The 24,976-nt window shown below is 39.3% G+C and overlaps 1 long non-coding RNA gene across 1 annotated transcript in view; it reads left to right on the top strand.

Moving 5' to 3' along the window:
• The window catches only part of LOC132478916 (uncharacterized), a 108,213-nt gene that overhangs the window by 14,963 nt on the left and 68,274 nt on the right, over positions 1 to 24,976 (top strand). The window contains exons 2-3 of the long non-coding RNA XR_009530423.1: positions 3,848 to 3,948; positions 15,929 to 16,104. This is a non-coding gene — a long non-coding RNA (uncharacterized LOC132478916). The remainder of the gene's footprint in view (positions 1 to 3,847; positions 3,949 to 15,928; positions 16,105 to 24,976) is intronic.

Below are 24,976 nucleotides of genomic sequence, written 5' to 3'. Positions count from 1 at the left end.
TCTGAAGATGTTATGATGTAAATTTAGCCTCAAAGGATGGGCAAGGGAGAGACAATAGGCCCAGAGACAAGAAAGTAAATGCCGTGTTTGATTGATGGTGTTTGGTCTATCTCTATGAAAGGGTATAGAAAACCTTTTTAAACATCACAAGACACTATTATTCCACATAGTTTTGGAAGTTTTAGCCACAGCAATCAGAGAAGAATAAGAAATAAAAGAAATCCAAATTGGAAAGAAGTAAAACTGTCACTCTTTGCAGATGACATGATACTATACATAGAGAATCCTAAAGATGCTACCACAAAACTACTAGAGCTAATCAATGCATTTGGTAAAGTAGCAGGATACAAAATTAATGCACAGAAATCTCTTGCATTCCTATACACTATGATGAGAAATCTGAAAGAGAAATTAAGGAAACACTCCCATTTACCATTGCAACAAAAAGAATAAAATACCTAGGAATAAGCCTACCTAAGGAGACAAAAGACCTGTATGCAGGAAACTATAAGACACTGATGAAAGAAATTAAAGATGATACAAACAGATGGAGAGATATACCATGTTCTTGGATTGGAAGAATCAACATTGTGAAAATGACTATACTACCCAAAGCGATCTACAGATTCAATGCAATCCCTGTCAAACTACCACTGGCATTTTTCACAGAACTAGAACAAAAAATTTTCACAATTTGTATGGAAACACAAAAGACCCCAAATAGCCAAAGCAAACTTGAGAAAGAAAACCAGAGCTGGGGGAATCAGGCTCCCTGGCTTCAGACTATACTACAAAGCTACAGTCATCAAGATAGTATGGTACTGGCACAAAAACAGAAATATAGATCAATGGACCAGGGTAGAAAGCCCAGAGATAAACCAACGCACATATGGTCACCTTATCTTTGATAAAGGAGGCAAGAATATACAAGGGAGAAAAGACAGCCTCTTCAAAAAGTGGTGCTGGGAAAACTGGACAGCTACATGTGAAAGAATGAAATTAGAACACTCCCTAACACCATACACAAAAATAAACTCAAAATGGATTAAAGACCTAAATGTAAGCCCAGACACTATAAAACTCTTAGGGCTTCCCTGGTGGTGCAGTGGTTGAGAGTCTGCCTGCCGATGCAGGGGACACAGGTTCGTGCCCCAGTCCGGGAAGATCCCACATGCCGCAGAGCAGCTAGGCCCGTGAGCCATGGCCGCTGAGCCTGCGCGTCCGGAGCCTGTGCTCTGCAACAGGAGAGGTCACAACAGTGAGAGCCCCATGTAAGGCAAAAAAAAAAAAAAAAAGAAAGAAAGAAAAAAAATCTCTTAGAGGAAAACATAGGCAGAACACTCTATGACATAAACCATGGCAAGATCCTTTTTGATCCACCTCCTAGAAAATGGAAATAAAAAAAATAAACAAATGGGACCTAATGAAACTTAAAAGCTTTTGCACAGCAAAGTGAACCATAAACAAGACGAAAAGACAGCCCTCAGAATGGGAGAAAATATTTGCAAATGACACAACTGACAGGATTAATCTGCAAAATTTACAAGCAGCTCATGCAGCTCAATATCCAAAAAACAAACAACCCAATCCAAAAATGGGCAGAAGACCTAAGTAGACATTTCTCCAAAGAAGATATATAGGTTGCCAACAAACACATGAAAGGATGCTCAACATCACTAATCATTAGAGAAATGCAAATCAAAACTACAATGAGGTATCACCTCACACCAGTCAGAATGGCCACCATCAAAAAATCTACAAACAATAAATGCTGGAGAGGGTGTGGAGAAAAGGGAACCCTCTTTCACTGTTGATGGGAATGTAAATTGATACAGTCACTATGGAGAACAGTATGGAGGTTCCTTAAAAAACTAAAAACAGAACTACCATACAACCCAGCAATCCCACTACTGGGCATATACCCTGAGAAAACCATAATTCAAAAAGAGTCATGTACCACAATGTTCACTGCAGCTCTATTTATAATAGCCAGGAGGACATGGAAGCAACCTAAGTGTCCATCGACAGATGAGTGGATAAAGAAGATGTGGCACATATATACAATGGAATATTACTCAGCCATAAAAAGAAATGAAATTGAGTTATTTGTAGTGAGGTGGATGGACCTAGAGTCTGTCATACAGAGGTAAGTAAGTCAGAAAGAGAAAAACAAATACCATATGCTAACACATATATATGGAATTTTTTAAAAAAAGGTTCTGAAGAACCTAGAGGCAGGACAGGAATAAAGACACAGACATAGAGAATGGGCTTGAGGACACAGGGAGGGGGAAGGGTAAGCTGGGATGAAGTGAGAGAGTGGCATGGACATATATACACTACCAAATGTAAAATAGATAGCTAGTGGGAAGCAGCCACATAGCACAGGGAGATCAGCTCGGGGCTTTGTGACCACCTAGAGGGGTGGGATAGGGAGGGTGGGAAGGAGATGCAAGAGGGAGGGGATATGGGGATATATGTATATGTATAGCTGATTCACTTTGTTATACAGCAGAAACTAACTCACCATTGTAAAGCAATTATACTCCAATAAAGATGTTAAAAAAATAAAAATAAAAAATAAACATCACAAGACATCTTTATTATTATTGTTTTGAACACTAAATACTCATTTAGATATCTTCTTTCTGGTGCTGTTTGTTCCTTCCTGCATTTCTGGGCTTCTAGCTCAGATTCTTTGGACTTCTACTTGAAGAATTCTTTATATTATTTCTTTTAGTGTATATCTGCTGACTGTGAACTCTGTAGGTTCTTATTTTTATGAAGATGTCACTGTTTTACCTTAATTTTTTTTTTTTTTTTTTTTGCGGTATGCGGGCCTCTCACTGTTGTGGCCTCTCCCGTTGCGGAGCACAGGCTCCGGATGCGCAGGCTCAGCAGCCATGGCTCACGGGCCCAGCCGCTCCGTGGCATATGGGATCCTCCCAGCCCGGGGAACAAACCCGTATCCCCTGCATCGGCAGGCGGACTCTCAACCACTGCGCCACCAGGGAGGCCCTACCTTAATTTTTGATGAATATTTTTTGTTAGGATTCTAAGTTTGCTGTAATTCTTTCCACTCTAAAGATGTAATATCATTGTCTTCTGGTTTCCATCATTTATTTTGGAAAAGTTAGCTGTCTGTTTTACTGTAGCTCATTTGAAGATAATGTACCTTTTTTCACTCTGGCTAATTTTAACATTTTTATATTAGCATTTAGTTTTCAGTGGTTTGACTAAGTGTGGTTTTCCTTGTATTAATCCTGCTTCAGATTCATAGAGTTTATTGATTCTGTACCTTAATGTCTTCTGTTAGTTTGGGGAAATTCTTGGCTAATATCTCTTCAAATGTGGCTCTTGCTGCATTCCTTGTCTCTGTTCCTTCTAAGACTCCAGTGATAATCATAATAATATCTTTCATCGTGTCCCATATGTCTCTTACATTCTTTTTTCTATATTCCATACTTTTTTTCTCTGTGCTTCAATCTGGATATTTTGTGCTGCTCTATCTTCCCGTTCAGTAATCTCTGCTGCTAGGTCTAATACTGTTAAACCCATCCATTGGATTCTTAATTTAGTTGTTATACTTTTTAATTCTAAGATTCACAATTAATTCTTTTTTATTAATACCAGTTCTCTGCTGATATTCTCCATATTTTCATCTAATTCCTTAAACATACTAACTACATTTTTTTTTTTACAACTGTGACTAAATAAATAATACAAGTATGTTTTTGTCCCCTATAGGTTTACTTCCATGGTCTGTTTTGTCTCTTGATTTTCAGTCATTTGGTCCTGTTTCCTGGCATTATTGATTTTTCTTTTTTTTTTTTTTTTTGAATGCTAGACTTTATAAAATTTTAAGACTCTGGATGATGGTACTCTCCTCCAAAGAAGAATTCACCTTCTGGCAGTGAGATACACTTCAGGCATATCACCTTTATCCAGGTAAGACTGGCTTGCCCTAATTCAAGGGCATAGCCCTTTCAGGACTTTTACTTTAAAACCTTCTTTGTTTTTCAGAGTCCTTTCTCCTTGACAGACCCTGTAATGGTTAACTTTATGTGGCAATTTGACTGGGCTAAGGGGTGCCCAAATAGCTGATAAAACATTATTTCTGGGGGTGTCTGTAAGGGTGTTTCCTGGAGACATTAGCATTTGAATCAGTAGACTGGGTAATGAAGATTGCCCTCACCAAAATGGGCAGGCATCATCCAATCTGTTGAGGGTCTAAATAGAACAAAAAAGTGGAGGAAGGGTGAATTCTCTCTCTCTCTCCTTGAGCCAGAAGGTTCATCTTCTCCTGCCCTCCGACATTGGTGCTTCAGGTTCTTGGGCCTTCAGATTCCAAGGCTTATACCAGTGGATCCCCACTCTCAGGCCTTCAGCCTTGGACTGGGAGTTAATCATCGGTCCCTCTGGTTGTCAGGCCTTCAGAGTTGAACTAAATTATACCACCAGCTTTCCTGGACCTCCAGCTTGCAGATGGAAGATCATGGGACTTCTTGGCCTCCATAACTCCTTGAGCCAATTTCTATAATAAATCTTGGGAATTCCCTGGCGGTCCAGTGGTTAGGACTCTGCACTTCCACTGCAGGGGGCACAGGTTTGATCCCTGGTTGGGGAACTAAGATCCCACAAGCTGCACAGCCAAAAAAAAAAAAAAAAAACAAAGAATTGCTATAATAAATCTGTTCTTTTATCTATCTATCAACCTACCTATCTATCTATCTATCTATTCATCCATCCTATTGGTTCTGTTTCTCTGGAGAACCCTGACTAATACAACTATGAACTCCAACTTTTGTCTCCCAGGACAATCTTAAAATAATACTACTAGTACTAATACTACCACCATTATGGATAATAAAAACATTTAAACATTTTTTACTAATGTTCTGCTTCCCTGTTTTATAGTTGGACTACATCTACATTGTCGGAGCATATAGCCATTATATATCATACTCTCTCTCCTTTAACCCTCACTTAGTCTTAGTTATACCAGAAACTGTATTTAATGCTCGCCGCCAATCCTTACGTTAATGTCTCCCCAGTCATTTTGTTTGTCTGAAGCTCATTTGCCAGTATATTTCTCAGGAAAGGCTCATGGGAATAATATTTCTTGAGTTCATAGATGTTGAGTTCATAAATATCCAGTAATTTTACTAGAATTTGTCATTCTGTGTTTATGGTATATTCTATCAGTGTGTCATTTCAAATTTTTTTTTCAGAAAGGTTTTCTTAAATATAGTTTTAGTATTAGTTCTGTTCCCTTACTTTTGTTTTCTTCTTTAGGGACTTCTGTCATCTGTATTTTGGATCTTCTTGTCATCTATATTTTGGATCTTCTTGGTTACTCTTCAATATCTCTCACTTTCTTTCAAATCCTTTTTTGTCTCTTCATCTAAAATTTTTAAAAAATATTTTCTTCTATTTCACTGATTTCTCTTCAGGCACTAGTGTTCGATTTATTTGCTCTTATTTCCTTTCTAGAATACTCTTTATTTCTTAAATTATTGTTTCTTTATTTCTTATTATTTCCTGGATCCAATCACTTCTTCTCTGAGTTTCAGATTCTTATTTCTGTTATTTCATATCTTTTATTATTTTCTTAATGTCTTTTAGCTCATTTGGAACTACTAGGTTAACTCTCATTATCTGTTTTGTGGGTATGTCTTTCTGGAGTGCTTTCATTGTCTGTAGGGATGTTACTCAGCTTTGTCTCCCCTTCTTTTTCTTTATAAAAACTACGCAGCCTTGATATTTTTCTGTTGCTTCTTTAATGTCAAATTAGTTTTCCTGAATTTTTGTTATAAGGTGGTGTTCAAGAAAGCTTTCCTTGGGGACTTCCCTGGTAGCACAGTGGTTAAGAATCCGCCTGCCAATGCAGGGGACTTGGGTTCAACCCCTGGTCAGGGAATTAAGATCCCACATGCTGTGGGGCAACTAAGCCCATGCGCCACAACTACTGAGCCTGCGTGCCACAACTACTGAAGCCTGTGGGCCTAGAGCCCGTGCTCTGCAACAAGAGAAGCCACCGCAATGAGAAGCCTGTTCACAGCAACAAAGAGTAGCCCCTGCTCGCCACAACTGGAGAAAGCTCCACGCAGTAACAAAGACCCAGCGCAGCCAAAAATAAATAAAATTTTTTTTTTAATTTACAAGAAACCTTTCCTTACTTCACAGAACTTCCTCTCTTGATTTTGGGGACTGTCAAAAGATAAGGCAACTTGCTTTATAATATTACACCGCTTTGGTCTGGAGCTTTTCTTTCCCTCCTTTCTTGTCCATGTCCCGTTCAACTTTTATTCTACTCCAAGTAGTTTCTCTTTGGTTTGGGGTTCTGTCCTGCAAAGCAGTTGGTTTTCAGAGTTCATAGGAGCTAGGTTGCTCCAGCTTCATCAGACCTTTTTTCCCATGGGCTTTATACTGGTTTTGGTCAAACCTCTCCCAGTTTCAGCTGATGTCCTCAAATTGCCTTGCCCTCTTCTCAGTCGATACCCATTGGCTATTTTGGAGTCCTCCTGTTCTCAGATCTAGGTGCAACTTCCTTATCCTTTCTCTCAAGCAGACACTGACACCACGCAGATCTTGGGGCTATTGATGGTTTGTACCCTCCTAGTTGTATTTTGGAGTTCGTGAGTATAGTTTGTTCTTGGTTTTGTTGTAAATGTTGTTCATGGGTTTTAGGTTTTGCTATCCATTTGTCCTCTCTGTTTCTATGTAAGGATTCAGAGAGAATGAAAATCTATGCTGATGCTGTCATCTTCCCAGAATCCTCTCCTGAGTTAATTCAATTATAAGTGTATTTTGTATTACAGTTCCTGTGGGAGACTGCTCATAACTTACGGGTGTTGACATTTTGCTTCTACTTGGGTCTGGGAAGGTTAAGGGCTTTAAATCTTAGCTGTTTATGATACCACGATTAATGACCAAACATAAGGAAGCTAAAAATATGAACATAGTAAATTGCCAACTCACATGAATTAAAAAAAAAACAAAACAAAACACAACATTTAAATTTAATTACAGCAGAAATATTTCTGAGGATTTGGGGATTGCTTTTAACAACAAATAAAAGAAACCATTTGTGTATATATACTCAGAATTAACACAATGCAGCTTTCTTTAATGGGGTACATATGCATAAATAACTTGCATAAAAGCTCCATAGGAAATAACATATTTGCATATATTGTTGTGAATTTTATTTAAATTTTATTACTCTTGTAGTTAGGAAATTGTAACAACTGGCCAAAAAAAATTGATTTTCAGTAGGCAGGCAGTCAATCGATACTATCATTAGCTCTAAACAGCATCTAGCATGGACCTTTAGAACTAAAAAAAGTCCCAAGTGGTCATCTTGTCCCGACCACAGCCTCAAGAATCTTTCTAACTCAACATGTTTAAGTACAAACAACTTTTTTTATTGAAGTATAGTTGATTTACAATGTTGTGTTATTTTCAGGTATAAAGCAAAGTGATTCAGTTTTATATATATTCTTTTTCATATTCTTTTCCATTATAGGTTATTACAAGATATTGAATATAGTTCCCTGTGCTATACAGTAGGCCCTTGTTGTTTATCTATTTTATATATAGTACTATATATCTGTTCATCCCAAACACCTAATTTATCCCTTTCTCCCTCCACCTTACCCCTTTGGTAACCATAAGTTTGTTTTCTATATCTAGTACAGACAATTTTTAACTATTAACAATATCTGTAAGAAATAGGTTTTTGGTTTTGCTATCTAGTTTTTCTACTAGATGAACTAAGGTGTTCTGACAACGAGCATAATCAACAGAAACAATACTTAAGCATGACTTCAAAAAATTATGATAGAGCTATAGTAGCTAGGAAACAGCAGCACAGATAGTGCAGTGAAAAGGAATAGTTGAATAGCCAGGGGTAACTCTAGGGCCATGTTATGATGCTATGCGAGTGGCATTGCACATGGTTGCCATAGCTACAGAGCTGCACAAGCTATAGACACGCAGACCCTGTGTACCCACCCACTCTGCTGCCACTGCTTTCCACACCTGCCCCTCTGAGTTTTCTGCAGCTCCAGCGTAAGGAGAAAAAGGCCATATGGCTTAAATCAAAATATTTTTTTCACTTCTAAAAATCAGAATACCAGAGATACAGAGCAGAAGGCAAGGAAGCATTGGAAAACACTTCTTTCCCAAGGGTCAGGAGGTTTCAGAACATCCATTCCAGGAGGAAAGGCTGGTGACCTTTAGTCACCCACCTCCATGTCTACTTTCGTGTTCCTTTTTACCCTCTATTCTTCTCCTGGCAACACAGATCCTGTCTCTGCCTTCCCCACCCCCAACTCCCTGTCTTGACAGCAGCACCAGGGAGAGTTATAATATTATTCGAAGGAATATATGTGGGTTAAAGTGCTAGAGTAGGGATTAGATATTTTGGTAGTCTGTTTTCTTCCACTGGGATTAAAGAAATTATTTTGGATGCCACTGACAGCTTTAAAGCAAAACCAGGATAAGCTAAAGAAAAAAAAAAAGGTTGTTGGGGGTAGAGATTGGGGAGAAAAAACAAAGAACAGAAAAGAGAAGCATCTTGGGTATAATTAGGGAGGTCCCTAGGTATCACCCTGAATTTGGGGGTGGAGAGGTGGGCAATGAGAAACACATGTTGGGGAGGGTGCCCAGGGGGGCATTTAATTTTCCCTGGTGTACTCTTCCTGGTGAAATGACTTGTACTTGGTCAACTGGGGGACTTACTTCTTCACATTCATGAATATCATAATGCAAATCAAATGGTTGAGGTACTTTCTGAACCTAGGGATTTCAGATGAAGTCTCCAGACCCTTTATGCACACATTCTTTCTCTGCTCATCCCATATAAGCCAGTCCTGTCCTAAATATATTAAAATGGTGTGGCAGAGAGGAAACATGGCTTTGCTGTTTGCATTAGTTTCCTAGTTAGTTGCCATAACAAACAAACAAACAAAAAAACACAAACTGGGTAACTTAGAACAACAGAAATTTATTCTCTCACAGTTCTGGAGGTTGGAAGTCCAAAATCCTACTTCCTCTGAAACCTGTTGGTGAATCCTTCCTTGCCTGGTCTTAGCTTCTGCTGGTTTGCCTGCAATCCTTGGTATTCCTTGGCTCGCAGATATATCACTCCAGTCCAGCATTATCACATGGAGGTCTCCCTGGGTCTCTTCACATGGTGTTGTTTTTTAGAAGGACACACAGCAAACTGGATTAGAGGCCCACTCTACTTCAGTATGACCTCACCCCTGACCTCTTACACAATCTGAGCTTAGTTATTCTTTTAAGAAAAATGTAGTTTATTATATTTTAAGCAGCATTTCTATGTTCAGGGACTTGGGAATGGGGCTATTTTATTTTGTTTTATTTTTGTGGCCATACCTCGCAGCTGGCACGATCTTAGTTCCCTGACAAGGGATTGAACCCATGCCCCCTGCAGTGGAAGCACAGAGCCCTAACCACTGGACTGCCAGGGAAGTCCCTGGGACTCTTTTAAATTACCTCCATTCTCCATATTGAGCAGAATTTCCTATACCTTTTAAGATGAATAGCCTTTAAATGAATGAGTTCAATAAGATGATAGCTAGTAGGTTATGAAGAGTCAAGAAAGATTTTTTTAAAGAGGAGAGACATGAGCATATATACATCTGCACAAGGAAAGAGACCATGGACAAGGGAGAAATGGAAGATACGGGAATGAGAGGGAATAATCGTGTAGGAACAAGGCTAGAATCAAGAATGGAAGATCTTAGGATGTGGACCACAGGCAGAGGGATTAGCTTTGAACAAGAGTAGCTTCACCTCTTCCTTAGGAACAGGAAAGCAGGAAAGAAAGGGTGCAGGTCTATTTACGTTCTTGGAGAGAGTCTGGAAATTGGAGCCAGATACCTCTCCTTTCTCTGAGGTTGGATGTAAGGTGAGCAATGGAGATGGAAGCCTGGGGAGCATTGAAGCTTCACAGTATCAGCTGTGAGGAATGGGAGAGTGAGTCAAATATGTATATACAATGGAATTCTAAATAGACAAACTGAGGTTGGAAACCATGCATTTATAATGCCACCAATATAGTGGCCAGGTAACGTATTTAGGGCTGGTTAAACCCTAAACTGCCCATGTATAGGAGTAGAGAAGTACACAGTTGGGTTGGTAGAGGGTTAGAGTTTGCAAGGCAGTTACAAATAAAGAAAAATCAGGGAAAGATACAGAGGATGGGAAGCAAGTGGATGAAGTGATGGAATACAGAAGTTGAGCTGACCATGAACTAAACCCATCCTCAAATTATAACACGAAAATGGAACATACTGGACCATGGTTAGTGACAATGCCCCAGTGGCACAGTCAGACCTCTAGAAATGGAAGCATCACTCAGGATGCAGTGTTGCTGCTGTGAACACATTTTCTTCCTATCCCTTAGGTAACAATTGCCCTGTCATTGTGGTGACAGGTACGTTCTGTTTTTGCTTTTGCTAACCTTGATACAGAGATTCACTGTCTCCAGAAGTCTTTAAGCTCCCCAAGAGTGAGCATGAGGTTGGTGTGGCCCTCATTCACCCCTATTGGGCAGAGCCCTTGTACCAGGCCATTATATAGGCCTTTGACCTTTGGATCAGGTATACAACCTTGACCCAATCAGCTGAGGCCAGGGTGATGCCGTCACATGGCAGGCCTGTACTTGACGCATAAGGGACCTCTCAGAAAGGTCAAAGACTTTCCACAATACTTTCCAGAAGGAATAAAACTGCAGGCAGAACTGTTCTCATAAACATTGGAATAGCATTTCTCCTCCTGGACTTCATGACAGATCTCCATCCATTTCTTCTCTCCAATTTGGGGAGCTGGACACAGTTCAAAAAAATACCCTATATAGAGCACCTCATTTTGTAAGTTGCATATGTTGTATCTGCTTGGAATTTACTCCACCCACACCCCCTATTCACATACACACATAAATTAGCTCATATATATATATATATATATATATATATATATATATATATATATATATATAAAACACCCCTGGCTCCCATTTTTGAGATGGAAATAAATTATTTTCTACACATAGTTTTCTTCCTGGCATGCTGACGTTAACAGTAGTAACGTAGAATCTTCCAAAGTGTGATAAAACGAATGGTTTCAGTTTCAAGGTGAGATTTTTTTTTACCACTTAATATAAAACATTTTGGCAATGTCTCTCAATTTATACTATCTAGAGCAGGGTTCTGCAAACTCTTTCTGTAAGGGACCAAATAGTAACTATTTTAGGTTTTATATCACAAACACTATCCATCACAACCACTCAACTCTCTCATTGTAGGACTAAAGCAGCTGTAGACAATATGTAAATCAATGAGTATGGCTGTGTTCCAGTAAAACTTTATTTATAAAAGCAGACAGCAGGCTGGACTTGGCCCAAAGCTGTAGTTTACCAATTCCCAATCTAGAGGATAATTATTTATGGTTTCTTCTGTTTGGCTGGGTAAGAGCTGAACCTCCCAATAGTAGTGGTTTTTCTAACACATGGCCTGGAGGTTCACTGTTCTATTGACTTTCCTTATGTTGATTAAGTTATTCAATAATAAATAACTGAAGGTCACCACATCACACAACTCTGGAGTCATGCAGTGCCTAGCCTGTGTGGCCAAATGCAGCAGCACTGAATGTATTTACAGTGATTTTTCTGCTGTTCCAATCTGAGACCAGATTAAGGCAAAGGAATAGGTAGTGTGTTCATTCATTTATCCATCCCACGTATTAGTTCAGACACTGTGACAATTGCCAATAAATATATCAAACAAGGTCCTTGTCCTCAAGGAGCTTGTGGTTTAGTAAGGTGTTTGCTAGGACTGCCGTAACAAAGTACCACAAACTAAGTGGCTTTAAAAAAACAGAAATTTAATGTCTCAGAGTTCTGGAGGCTACAAGTCTGAAATCGAGGTGTTAGCTGAGCCACGCTCCCTCCGAAACCTGTAGGGGACGGTCCTTCCTAGCCTCTTCTTAGCTCCTGGTGGTTTGCCTTCAATCCTTATAACTACAGCTCTTCAATTTCTGCCTCTGTCATCACATGGCATTCTCCCCTCGTGTGTCTGTGTCTCTGTCTCCTTCCTCTTCCATTAAGGACCCCTGTCATAATAGATTCAGAGCCCACCCTACTCCAGTATGACCTCATCTTCTTTGAACTAATTATATCTGCAACAACCCTATTTCCAAATAAGGTCATATTCTGAGGTACTGGGAGTTAGGACTTCAACATATCTTTTTAAGGGGGACACAATTCAGTCCATAACACAAGGTAAGAATAAATGTGAAATAAATGTGAAAACTTAACAGTTGCTATGATGGAAGTCTGTGTCAAGTACATGGTGAGGCCAGGGAGAGAGGGCATGAGTTTTACCTGGGAGAGTCAGAAAAGGTTGTATGGATGAGGTGAAGCTTGAGCAGATTTTGGAAAATGATGTTGAACGTTTGCCAGGAGCAAATGGGGTGTGAGTTGGGCCTGGGGACTGGAAGAGCATCCCCTGTCGGAGCAGCAACAGAGGCAGTAGGGGGTGTGACATAACCAATTTCACAGTGTCCCACTCCAACTCGAAAGGGGCTTAGGCTTCCTGTTTTCCAGAGAAATAAAAATGAAGTCTAAACACCTTGACTAGTGATGCCCCTGTGACAGTTATTCAAGATCACTGGCAGCTTCAAAATTTCAGTATACACTTTGTTGTACAACAGAAACTAACACAACATTGTAAAGCAATTATACTACAATAAAGATATATAAAAAAAAATTTCAGTGTAGGAGGGGCACAGGGAGATAATCTAATTGGAAGGTGGGTGACTTATCAAAGCTACATTGGCATGATAAACACATTATTTTTATTTAGTTTTACTTTGTTTGCCTGTTATAGACTAATAAAGATAGCAATGTTATCTAAAGATGCCTTCACTGGCACTTCACATAAAATGTCGGAAATGTCAATTGCATATTTCAAAGGGTAAGCACACCCAGGGGTGGCTTGAAGGGACAGTGATGGAGACTATGAAAAGGGGCAAACCCTCCTCCTGGCCTGTCACCCATTCACGTCCCTAGTGATTGAGTGTTGTTTCTGTTCCAGACACTGTGCTAAGTGATTACACGCATTATATCTCATTATCTCCAATTTATAGATGCAGGCAGTGAGATTTAGAGAGGTTAAATACATTGCCCTACTCAAACAGCTAGTGATTTCATTTTAATGATAATCTTAAAAACTATAATAAATGCATGAACTAGAATTCTGCACTGTCCAACACAGTAGCCACTAGCCACATATGGCTTTTTAAGTGGAAATTAATTAAAAATTCTGTTCCTGGGTTACACTAGTCCCCTTTAAGTGCTCAATAGCCACATGTGGCCAGGGGCTACCATATTGGACAGTGCAGATATAGAACATTTTCACTAAGAATAAGGTAAATACTTTATCACTGAGTACAGCCTCATGATTTTGCTCATGTTTGCTTTGTGTTTGTGATCATATTGACACGATGTAGCATTCTCCAATTGTCCCAGGCAAATAAGAAAAGAATAGAGCTGGCCTTAGTATGTGAATGATGCACTACCACTGTATTAATGAAGGTAACCTAATAGTTCAAATAAAGAAAAATTTAGAGAGATCATTTTATAAATGCACCAACATCAAAAGAGCCTGCCCTGTGGCAATCAGTACCATGTTTACTTTGTAATCAGTTATGTAGTTGCAGCAAAATAACATTAGTCATCTCATTAAATTAGTATTGTCAATTTAAATATCATTGGCTCCATAGTTTTATTTAAATTTAGTCTGGAAAAAAAAGCCTTTGGTTTATAAGAACTATAACTATTAGGAGTTTGCACCTAGTTTTATTTGTGTACATTTTAAGATAACATTATACTAAGGATAATTTAAGTAAATGTAGGGATCCCTGGAGAATTTTCATTCCTCTTAGAAGAGTTCATTATATTACCCAAGATTGAGAAACACTATGAAAGCCTTTAGGGTGAAGGAGCCTGAACACTCTACCTGTAACACACAGTCCCAGGCCCATGAAGCTGTGTGATTGTCAGTATCCTATCAAATCCAGATGAACTAGAGCCCTCTTGGCACCAGTATGCCATAATTCTACCCAGGGATATATTAGGATATGACTGCAGCAGCTGGCAAAACTTCACACTGATGAAGCATTTTACTCCACAATTTTCTAATCACTCCCCTGTTTTAGAATCCCGTTAGTAAAACTTGATTTACACTCTTCATAAATACCAAAATTTCCACCACCACCACCCCTTCCTAGCTCTTAATACGCAGAAGATGTTTGTAGTGAGGAAGACCACAAAGCAAGACTTCCACTTCTCATTTTCTGGCTCATGAATATTTTTTTCCCTGTCTTAATCAGACCAACTATTCTCAAGCATCTCACTGATGGGATATAGGACTCAAGAGCATCATTTTCATATTACCACTTCCCAATGTTTTACTGAAAGATTTCGTGTCTTCTCACTTAATCCTTGGCCTCCAGCTTTCCTCTTGAAATCTGCAGATGAATTTCACACTCTCTGAGGCAAACACTGCTTTTCTCGCCATAAATGAGAAACAGGCGTTATCTAGGCCGAGCTATCTCACTGGGTGCACCCCAGGGCTACAGTCAGCTCAAGCTGGTCTTTTCACTGTGATTGCAATAGTCAGAGAAGCCCATTCAGGCAACTTCTACATCACTGGGGAAGTAAACTATTATTTTTAGTAGTATTGTATATTACATTGAGACCCCTTATTTATGTTGTTGCACTGTATATGTATCCCCAGAACCTTGACTGAATTTCTTACCTCTCATTTCTGAAAAATGCTTGGTAAATATTCCCACTATTTTCTGCAAAGTGAGAAAAGAAGACACAGCTTCTTATGTAAGTGGCAAATAAGCTCCCCAAACCTATGAACCAGAAGGATACTTCAAAGTGCTGCTTACCACCTTTGAATATACCCCAAGACATGCAAACTAACACTGAGAAGAGTTTTAAAAATCTACTTCCCTCCCCTTGGGCAGGTGTTTCTGGTTGTTAAGTAAGTAAAGCCATCTTTTACTCAGCTTTTTGCAAGTGTAGTTAATTATAATTGTTGATGTTCAATTATGCTAAGCTAATGATAGTAGTCACCATTTATTTGGCTCTTAAACTATACCAGATACTCTGCCAAGCTATTTACATATATTATCTTATTTATTCCTTACTTAGTGAAGGTAGGTAGTATTACCTCCATTTTATAGATTTTAAAAACCAAACAAGAAACGGGGAAGCTAGATATTAGTCTGAAGTCACATAGGTACTAAATGTTGGCATCAAGATTTGAATTCAGAACTTCCTGAAATCCCAATCCCACACTTTTTTTTTTTTTTGGTCTTAAAACAATACACATTTATTAGCTTTACAGAACTGTAGGTTAGAAATCTGGCATGGAGTGGCTGGGTTTTCTGGTCAGAGTCTCACAAGGTTACAATCAAAGTGTTGGCAGTTGCTTTCTCATCTGGAACTTGGGGTCCTCTCTGAAGCTTCAGAGATGTTGCCAAGCCCACACTCTTAGCCTCACAAACAATAATACAATATAATAAGGCTTTATGTAATAATGAGCCATATTTGAGTTAATTTGTTGTTACTCCTCAACCGAAGCATTCTGATTTCCAATATTTACTTCCCATTTTCGGGAAAATGTCAAAATAAGTTTCACTACGGTCAGTTGCAGATCATTCTTAAGGGTATCTCAGGGTATTGGCAACTCAAATACCCTTCACAAAGTACCTTTTTTTTTTTCCTGCTCAGTTCACGAGGTTTGGCCCCAAATCCCCAAAGCACTTTCACCTGTAGTCAGAAAGCCCTTTTAAGAAGAGCATTGATTCCCCTTTTCATCCTAAGGTGAGCTCTCAACGGTGCTCTGCGATCAGGACTTCACTTCTCCGAGTGCGGGTCGCCTTCGCGGGAGAGCTCAGCTACCAACAGCTGGGCATCCACGGGACAGGAGCAGAGTGATGAATTGCCCACTTGAAGATTCAAGGGGAATTTTGAGGGCCTGGAGTTTTTCCAGCTTCTTGGTAAGCAACCTAATTTCAGTTAATAAAAAATTACTGATCTTTAGAAAAACACAAACAAAGTTTAAATTCAGGTTACTTTTCGAAGATCTTAGTTTTTATTTTGAGTATTATCAGGTAAGCTTTGATAATTAACTCTATAAGCCCTAAACTAGCCTGTTCGTTGTAAAATCAGCTAGACCCTCCCCCCACCCTGCCCCCAACTTCAGGCTCAGGGGCAGACTCAGAAAGCCTACCTACTCCTTATTATTTCTTGCCCCTTATCAGTTTATTTAGGGGAAAATGTATCCCAAAGAGAAGAGTAACAGTCTGGCAGGTACTGACTAGATAGTTATCTCATATGCTATAAAACCTCTTCCATAAAATTTATCTATTGTGGAATTTGTGATGTTTGTTATGAACTTGTCCAAAGTTTGTATTTGCACCCTGAATTGAAAGGATTTGCTAGGCAAATAAATGTCTACATAATTGTAACTTGTAAAGAAAAGATCTTAAGCTGAAGGGAAAAAAACATGTCTTTTGCTATGAACTGAATTGTGTTTCCCCAAAATTTGTATGTTGAAGCTCTAACGCCCAGTGTGATGGTATTTGGAAGTAGGGCCTTTAAGAGATAATTAGGTTTAGGTGAGGTCATGAGGGTGGGATCCGTGAAGGGATTAGTGGGCACCAGAGAACTTGCGTGCTCTCACTCTGCCTTGAGCACCCAGCTAGACGGGGTCGTCTGCAAACCAGGAAGAGAACCTGACCATGTTGGCTCCCTGATTTCGGATTTCCAGCCTCCAGAACCGTGAGAAAATTAATTTCTGTTGGTTAAGCCGCCCAGTTTATGGTGTTTTGTTTTGGTAGCCTGAGCTGATAAATAATCCTTCATTACTTTAGAAGCACCTATTTGCATGCAAAGATGATAGTTTTACAGTTATCGTTTGTGTGTGTGTTCATTAGAGGAGAGATAGGACCTCTCCATGGCAACGCTTTTATGATACTCTTTAACTTGGAAGTGATAAAAGTGCCCTTTAAAAAATAGTATAGGGCAGCTTTTTCAATAGTTTGGACAGAGTTGTAGCCAGCTAGTCAGAATTTGTGAAGTTTTATTCTTTTGCCCCCAAACTCTAAAGAAGTTATTATGTATCATAACACATGTTATAGCCTGTAAGACACATGGGCATATTTCTCACAGCAGAATTGTGTGTTTTATTGCAAGAACATTAAAATGGAATGGATTTATGTGGATAATCATTGAAGTTGGGTATCGAGTGCGTGGGTTTAATTGTATTAGTCTCTCTACCTTTGTGGGTGTTTTAAAATATTGATGATACAGAGTTTTAAATGAATATACACATATGAGCTAATGGGTGGACAGATTCACTTTGCAATATGTGTGGTTGCTTAGTTGTGTGTTGGTCCATAATCATTTTAAAAAATGGAAAAAAACAACCTCCCGGTTTCTTCTTAAAAAGTGCAAACTGTGCCAGCTGATTCGAATGAGAGGGAATGTTTTTCCGCTTTATTTTCACAGCTGTCTTATCAGTTTCCTAAACTCAATTAGGGTGGAGCACAGGAATTTCACTATGGGGGGACTAAGGGCTTTGTTGTTGGGGTTTGAAGATAATGTTATCTTCCCAGGCTAACCTCTTGGAGTGAAGACATTTCCCCAGAGGGGAAAAAAGTAAGGCCTTAAAGACGTCTTCATAGAGTTTGCAGAGTGGTTGAAGCTTAACAGTCTATGGAGAACTCTGTCAGCCTCGTGGGAAAATGATTTGGTATTCAATTGTTTTCACTTGGGCACTTTCCCAGACTAGATAAAGCCTCTCCATTCCATCCTACCCCTCCTCCACCCTAAAATTCCCTGAACCCTAGGTGTGGCAGGCTTGCTTTTGTTCAGGATGAACTAGGGCAAGAGCTATCAGGTAAATAAGGAAAGTACCCTTTCAGTTTCTTGCCTGCTGACGGCATGCCTGTGTTCCCTTGGCTATAGTGTGGAAATGAGAATTTCCACAGTTTTAAAGGGAGTGTCTGTTACTGTTCATTATGAGCTGAATCATTATTTAGGTTCTTGACCTCTTTACACGATCTGGATTTTCATGCCTGTGAGATATGAATTGAGCCGAGGACTTTATGAGAAGCAGAAGGATTTTTTTTTTTTGCAGAGTTTTCATTTTACTCATAACCTAGTTTTAGACTGGAGATGTGGGTGGTGAGTATCCAGGCCCTTCATGAGGCATTACACAATCTATTCAAGTTATACAGAGTGGATAGAAAAGTGCCTATAACCCACTTATTTAAGTGTTTCATAATATAGACTCGAAAACCTTAGAAAATTCTTCAGGGCGTGGAATTCTTGACACTGTTTCTTGATGGAAGAGAAGAATTCTCAAATACTCGCTGCTCCTATAGTTCACAGGGTAGAAGGGGAAAGGAGGGTAAGTGTGGCAGACGAAGGGCATGAGGAATGCTTTGCCCTTGGGACTCGTCAAACACTGGTTCAAAGGTTTGAACCCCACACCTAGAAAAGATTCCCATATTTGGGGGATTGCAGTTAGTATATCATAACAGATTTTCATCGGAAACTTTCACGGAGTGATAGAAATAATTAATGCAATCTGAAACTTAATTTGGAAGTGCCTCATCCCCCCCTTAAAAAAAAAACACCAAATTTTCATTAAGATGAAAGCATACATTAAGATCTTTTCTTTTCCTTTGTCTCTCCAGAATTTTTAAGGGAAAGTTATTTCCTGTGCTTTCATCATCATGAATCACATTTTGAGAGCTCATAAGTTATGTAGCAATGTCATTAGGCAATTGGGGAAATTATGTAGCAATTTATGAGTCATAATGGTCCTAGATTTCAAGGATCTTATCTTTCGCTAATTTATTAAATATTTGAGTCCCTGCTATGTGCTAGGCACCATTCTAGGTGCTGGGCACATGGCAAAACACAAGAAAGACAAGGTTCTAGTCCTCACAGAGCTTACATTCTAATGTGGATACACTCACACAAAGCCATGGAACACTAGGTAGTAATAAGTGGTAATATCAAATAAAACAGGACAGGGTGATAGAGAGTAGAAGAGTGAATGTTTTAAATTGGGTGATGCAGGAAAGCATCTGAGAAGGTGACATTTGAATTGAGACCCAAATATTGGGAAGAAGCCAGCAATGAAGATCAAAGGAGTTGATAATCTAGGGAGGAGGGTAAATAATGCAGAAGCTCCAAACCTTAACCTGCACGAGGACCAGAAAGATAGCAAGTAAGGCTGGGGCTTGGAGAGCAGGGGAGGGGGTGATCTAGTCAGAGAGAGGACCAGAAACCTAACAATGCAGAGCCTTGAAAGCCAGAATTTATGCTAAACATGATGGAATGACATCGAAGGTTTTGAGCAGAGGAGTGATATTACCTGATCTGCATTTTAAAATATTACTCTGACTACCACATGGAGCATGGGTTACATAAAGTGTCTATAACAGTCTCAGAGATAATGGTGGCTTGGGTGAGGATCAAGATGGAGAGAAGCAGACAGATTTTGGATGTGTCTGACGTAGAGTAGATAGCTCTTGTTGGTGGGTTCACGGTGGGGGGAATGAGGGAATGGATGATCCTCAGATTCTTTGGGTTCCTGTTGGAGCTATTTGCCAGATAAGGAAAGCTGGGAGAGGCATAGATCAGGCTGGGGAAACAAGGGTTTGCCTTGGCAGCATGTTAATTTCGAAATTAAACATGCACATCAGAGTGAAGGAGACAGCTGGTTAAGAAGGTTGGGGCTGGAAATACAAATTTCGGAGATGTCAGCATAGAGAGTAGGACAAAAGCCCGTGAAGTGGGCTGAAGAGAGAATGAAAAGGTAAGAAATGAAGACAGTAGCTACAAACAACTTTTTATCAGCTGACGCTGCAAACAGGGAATAGAGAAATACAGTTGCAGGAGCATGAGGGGCCAAGGACTACTTTCTTTAAAATAGTTACTATATTTTTTTTTAAGATAAGAGTACTAAACTATGTAAGCTGATGGGAATGATGCAGGACAGAGGGAAAAATTAGTCTGAGGGGTTACCTATTCCATCTCCTCCAAGCGTAGACCCAAAGAAAGATGACAATTTGGCAAAACTAAAAGCACAGCTTACATTTGTTATGTATGTATTGCAGGCTTTGGGAGAGAAGTGGGACAGAAAGAGAAGATAAGCATGGAGAAATGGGAATTAGGGAAGGCAAGAGAAGAAAGAAACATTTTTAAAATAGTACAGAGTTAGAAAATATATCTGTGGGACCTGGGGAGGGGGGCTGAGGAATGGATGAGTTATGCTTCTACCTTCTAGAGACAAATTTTTCTAGGAGACATCAGTTCCATCGTCCACTAGAGTCTTTCTGCCCTGGAGAGGGTAGCGGTTAGGAATGGTGCTGACATAAACTCCTGGCTCCACTTCTTGCTGGAGGGGAGCAAGTTATTGAACTTATTTGTGCCTCAGTTTCCTTACCTGAAACATAGGCTCAGAAGTGCTTGCCTCGTGGGGTTAGTGTGTGAATTAAATGAGACCATTCTTGTAAGGCACATGGCAAACAGCCTTTTTCTAGGCACCTTAGAGCCTTTGGGCAAATCCTGCCTTAAGTTCCTTGAGGCCAGGGAACATGTCTTACCTTTTAATTTTCCATGGCATCTAACATAGATCCCTAAGTATAAGGGAATTTTGAATGCTTGCCTTTTTTTTTCCCCTCCTATTCTTTCTCTTTCCTTCTGCTGTGCGAAACCCCATCTCATGCTGCTCACCACCTTACCTCGTATCTCTTTATACTTGCATTTTTGATCTATAGAGTGTTCTGTTGGATGTAGAATCACAGAAAACATGAGGTGGGACTTTAGCTTTATTCTGTCTTCCCTTCCAAAACAAGAAAGATTTTAAGTTGAACACCTTGATTTAAAAATGAAAGTTTAGGGCCTCCCTGGTGGCGCAAGTGGTTGAGAGTCCGCCTGCCGATGCAGGGGATACGGGTTCGTGCCCCGGTCTGGGAGGATCCCATATGCCGCGGAGCGGCTGGGCCCGTGAGCCATGGCCGCTGAGCCTGCGCGTCCGGAGCCTGCGCATCCGGAGCCTGTGCTCCGCGACGGGGGAGGCCGCAGCGGTGAGAGGCCCGCATACCGCAAAAAAAAAATAAAAAAAATAAATAAAAAAAATAAAAATGAAAGTTTAAAAAAAAAAAAGAAAGTTTATACCACCACTAAATTTATCTTTTGTTGCAGAGTTCATATATAATTTCTCTTCTTGATCTAGTTGATTAGCTCCATAAAGATTGGTTTGTACTTATTGTTGTTTTTCTTTTTTTTGAGATAGTATGTTTTTTCTTTTTTCTTTTTAAAAAATTTTTTTATTTTATATTGGACTGTAGTTATTTTTTAAGAATTTGATTTTTTTAATTTATTTTTTTTTACTTTTGGCTGCATTGGGTCTTCGTTGCTGCGTGCGGGCTTTCTCTAGTTACGGAGAGCGGGGGCTACTCTTCATTGCGGTATGCAGGCTTCTCATTGTGGTGGCTTCTCTTGTTGTGGAGCACGGGCTCTAAGGTGCATGGGCTTCAGTAGTTGTGGTGCACGGGCTCAGTAGTTGTGGCTCACAGGCTCTAGAGCGTCGGTTCAGTAGTTGTGGCGCATGGGCTTAGTTGCTCTGCAGCATGTGGGATTTTCCTGGACCAGGGCTCAAACCTGTGTCCCCTGCATTGGCAGGCAGATTCTTAATCACTGCGCCACCAGGGAAGCCTGGACTGTAGTTGATTTACAGTGTTGTGTTAGTTTCAGATATACAGCAAAGTGATTCAGTTTTACATATATATATATATCTATTCTTTTCCCTTTTAGGTTATCACAGAATATTGAGCAGAGTTTCCTGTGCTGTACATTAGATCCTTGTTGGTTATCTATTTTAAATATAGTAGTGTGTATATGTCAATCCCAAACTCGCAATTTATCCCTGCTCCCCACTTTTCCCCTTTGGTAACCATAAGCTTGTTTCCTATGCAGATTTTTTTCCCTTGATTGAATATGTATGAGTCCATATCAAGTTCTGCTTTCCTCGGGTTTCTGATGTGAACACATAGTAGGATCTCAAAGTTTGTTAAATGAATAATGCTTGCTTGCTTGAATAGGAAATGGATCTTTTCCTTCCTTTTCTGTTACTGTTCCCAAAGTCTTTCTCACATACTGGGTGATTTTGGAGGATAAAATAGGTGCTTAATTACTGTTGCCTTATATAAAATTTATGAAATAAATCATACGTATTCTACCAATTCTCATGCTGTCTGTCTCTAATTGGAGCAGAATGTAATACTACAAATTTGAGTAATAAAATCACCTACGTATAAGGGAAGGAGGGTTTATTGAGAATCCTTCTAGTTGCCATATGTGGATATTCGGTATCATATCTGTCTTTTTCCACGGGAGAACATGTTCTCTTAGACTCCACTAATGAGAGGCACTTGCATGAGATCTGGTAGGGAAGAGAAGGAGAAGCCATTGTCTTCTAGAGGCAGTTATGGGCAGAAGTATAGGCAGCTGCAGATGGGATGGCTGACGTGGGATTTTTGCCTACAGCTTTTGGGTGGGTGGTCTGAGAATCTTCCCGTTGCTTTGACAGGCAGCTGAGATCAATGGCTGTAGCTTCCTTGTGATCCCTGCACTTCCAGATTTCCTGAAACAGATCTTAACCGCCATCCTTCCCGCCACTTTCCCAGAGTTGTGAAAGCCTCTAATTCCCTGTGTTAAATCCCTTCCTATTTGAAATACCTACAGTTCTGACTGTTTCCCTGATGGTACCATGACAGATAATAGGACCTAGTCCACAATCTTCCATTGGAAAGTCTAGGAGAGTAGGACTTGATACAGATGTTCCCTAAGCCCCTCAGAGCAGTAGTGATGGGACCTTTAGAATTGATGGGTCCTTGACTTTGGAATTGGGAGTTCTTCAAGTTGTCACCCAAACCTATGCTTGTGGGATCTACAGAAACAGGGTCTATGGTAAAATGAAATAATTAACATTGAGTCTAAAAAACTGTGTAGAACCTACTGAGACAAAAGAAGTGCAATAGAATGAATTGTCTTAGTGTTTTACTACATACATTCTATGCAGTTACATGTATCTGAAGAACACACAAGAAACAGATTACAGGGCAGAGAGCTAGGTGGCTAAGAGACAGGGGTTGGGGGAAGACTTATTTTCTACTGTATATGCTCTTGTACCTTCTGAATTTTATGCCATGTGCATGTATTATCTATTCCAAAAACATACATTCATCTTTAATAGAAATAGTTGTATATTGTTTTTATATACTGATTTTACAATCATCAGATTTTTTAAAAATTGTAAACTCTGACAACATAAAATGTTGACCATGAAATGAAAAAACGAGAGCTTGTATCCACTGTTTATGGACGTTTATAGAACTACTTCCTAAGGCTGTCAATTCAGTAATGTCTAGTAAGATCAAAAATGCACAAACCCGATCATCATCAATTCCTCTTTTATGTACATACCCTGGAGAAAGGCTCATACATCAGGAGAACGGTACAAAGATGTTCATTACAGTATTGTTTATACTAGTAGAAGAACTGGGATCATAAAAATGTCCATTATTAGGAAATAAATTGATATAAAAAATAAAATACCATTTTGTGGAATCTAAAACATGACACAAATGAACTTATTTACAAAACAGAAACAGACTCACAGACATAGAGAACAGACTTTTGGTTGCCAAGGCGAGGGCGGGTGGGGAAGGGAAGGATTGGGAGTTTGGGATTAGCAGATGCAAACTATCATATATAGGATAGATGAATAACAAGGTCCTGTTATATAGCACAGGGAACTATATTCAATATCCTGTAATAAACCATAATGGAAAAGAATATGAAAAAGAATATATATGTATAACCGAATCTCTTTGCTATACACCAGAAACTAACACAACATTGTAAATCAACTATACTTAAAAAAACAAAAAACAAACCAAAAACCCCCCAAAGGGGGACCACCCAGGCTACACACAGTATCATAAGCTAATTAAATTGTTGTTAAAAAAAAAAAAAAAAAAACTTTGCAGGGGCTAAGGGGGAGGAGGAGGAATAAACTGGAAGATTGGGATTGACACATACACACTACTATGTATAAAATAGATAACTAATGGGGACCTACTGTATAGTACAGGGAACTCTACTCAATACTCTGTAATGGCCTATATAGGAAAATAATCTAAAAAAGAGTGGATATATGTATATGTATAACAGATTCACTTTGTTGTATACCTGAAACTAACACAACATTGTAAATCAACTATGCCCCAATTAAAAAAAACATTCTATGGAACAATTAAATGGCCTAGCCCTATAAATGTCAACGTGGATAGTTCTCAAAAGTGTATTCTTGAGAAAATAAAGGAACTGCTGAGTGACATATACAGTATGGCAGCATTTAGGTAAATTCTAAAATACATACTAAAAGAATAAAAAAGGGGGACTATAAGGGTTCATACCTAACTCATGAGAGCAGTGGTCTCCATTAAGAGATAGAAGAGATAGGGGTTGGGATGGAAAACAAAAGAAACTTCATTTTTATTTTATTTCTTTTTTTAAAATATGAAGCAAAATGATCCAATATCCTCTTTTTTTCATTCTGGTAGTAGATATACAGTTTTATATTAGCCGTACTTTTCTATGGTACTTCTCAAAATAATACTTTCTATTCCCTAATCTCCCACTCATTCCCCCACCCACTACAGTCTGGATTGTGTCCTGCATCACTCAGGATCCCAGCAGGAAACAAAGGGCACACTCAAACTGGCTAACTTTAGGGGAGTTTAATATAAGCACTATTTACAAAGATACTGACAGGATACAGGG

The sequence above is a fragment of the Mesoplodon densirostris genome, chromosome 18 (genome assembly GCF_025265405.1).
Source record: "Mesoplodon densirostris isolate mMesDen1 chromosome 18, mMesDen1 primary haplotype, whole genome shotgun sequence".
NCBI classification, from domain to species: Eukaryota; Metazoa; Chordata; class Mammalia; order Artiodactyla; family Ziphiidae; genus Mesoplodon; species Mesoplodon densirostris.
This window is presented reverse-complemented; position numbering and strand designations above follow the sequence as displayed.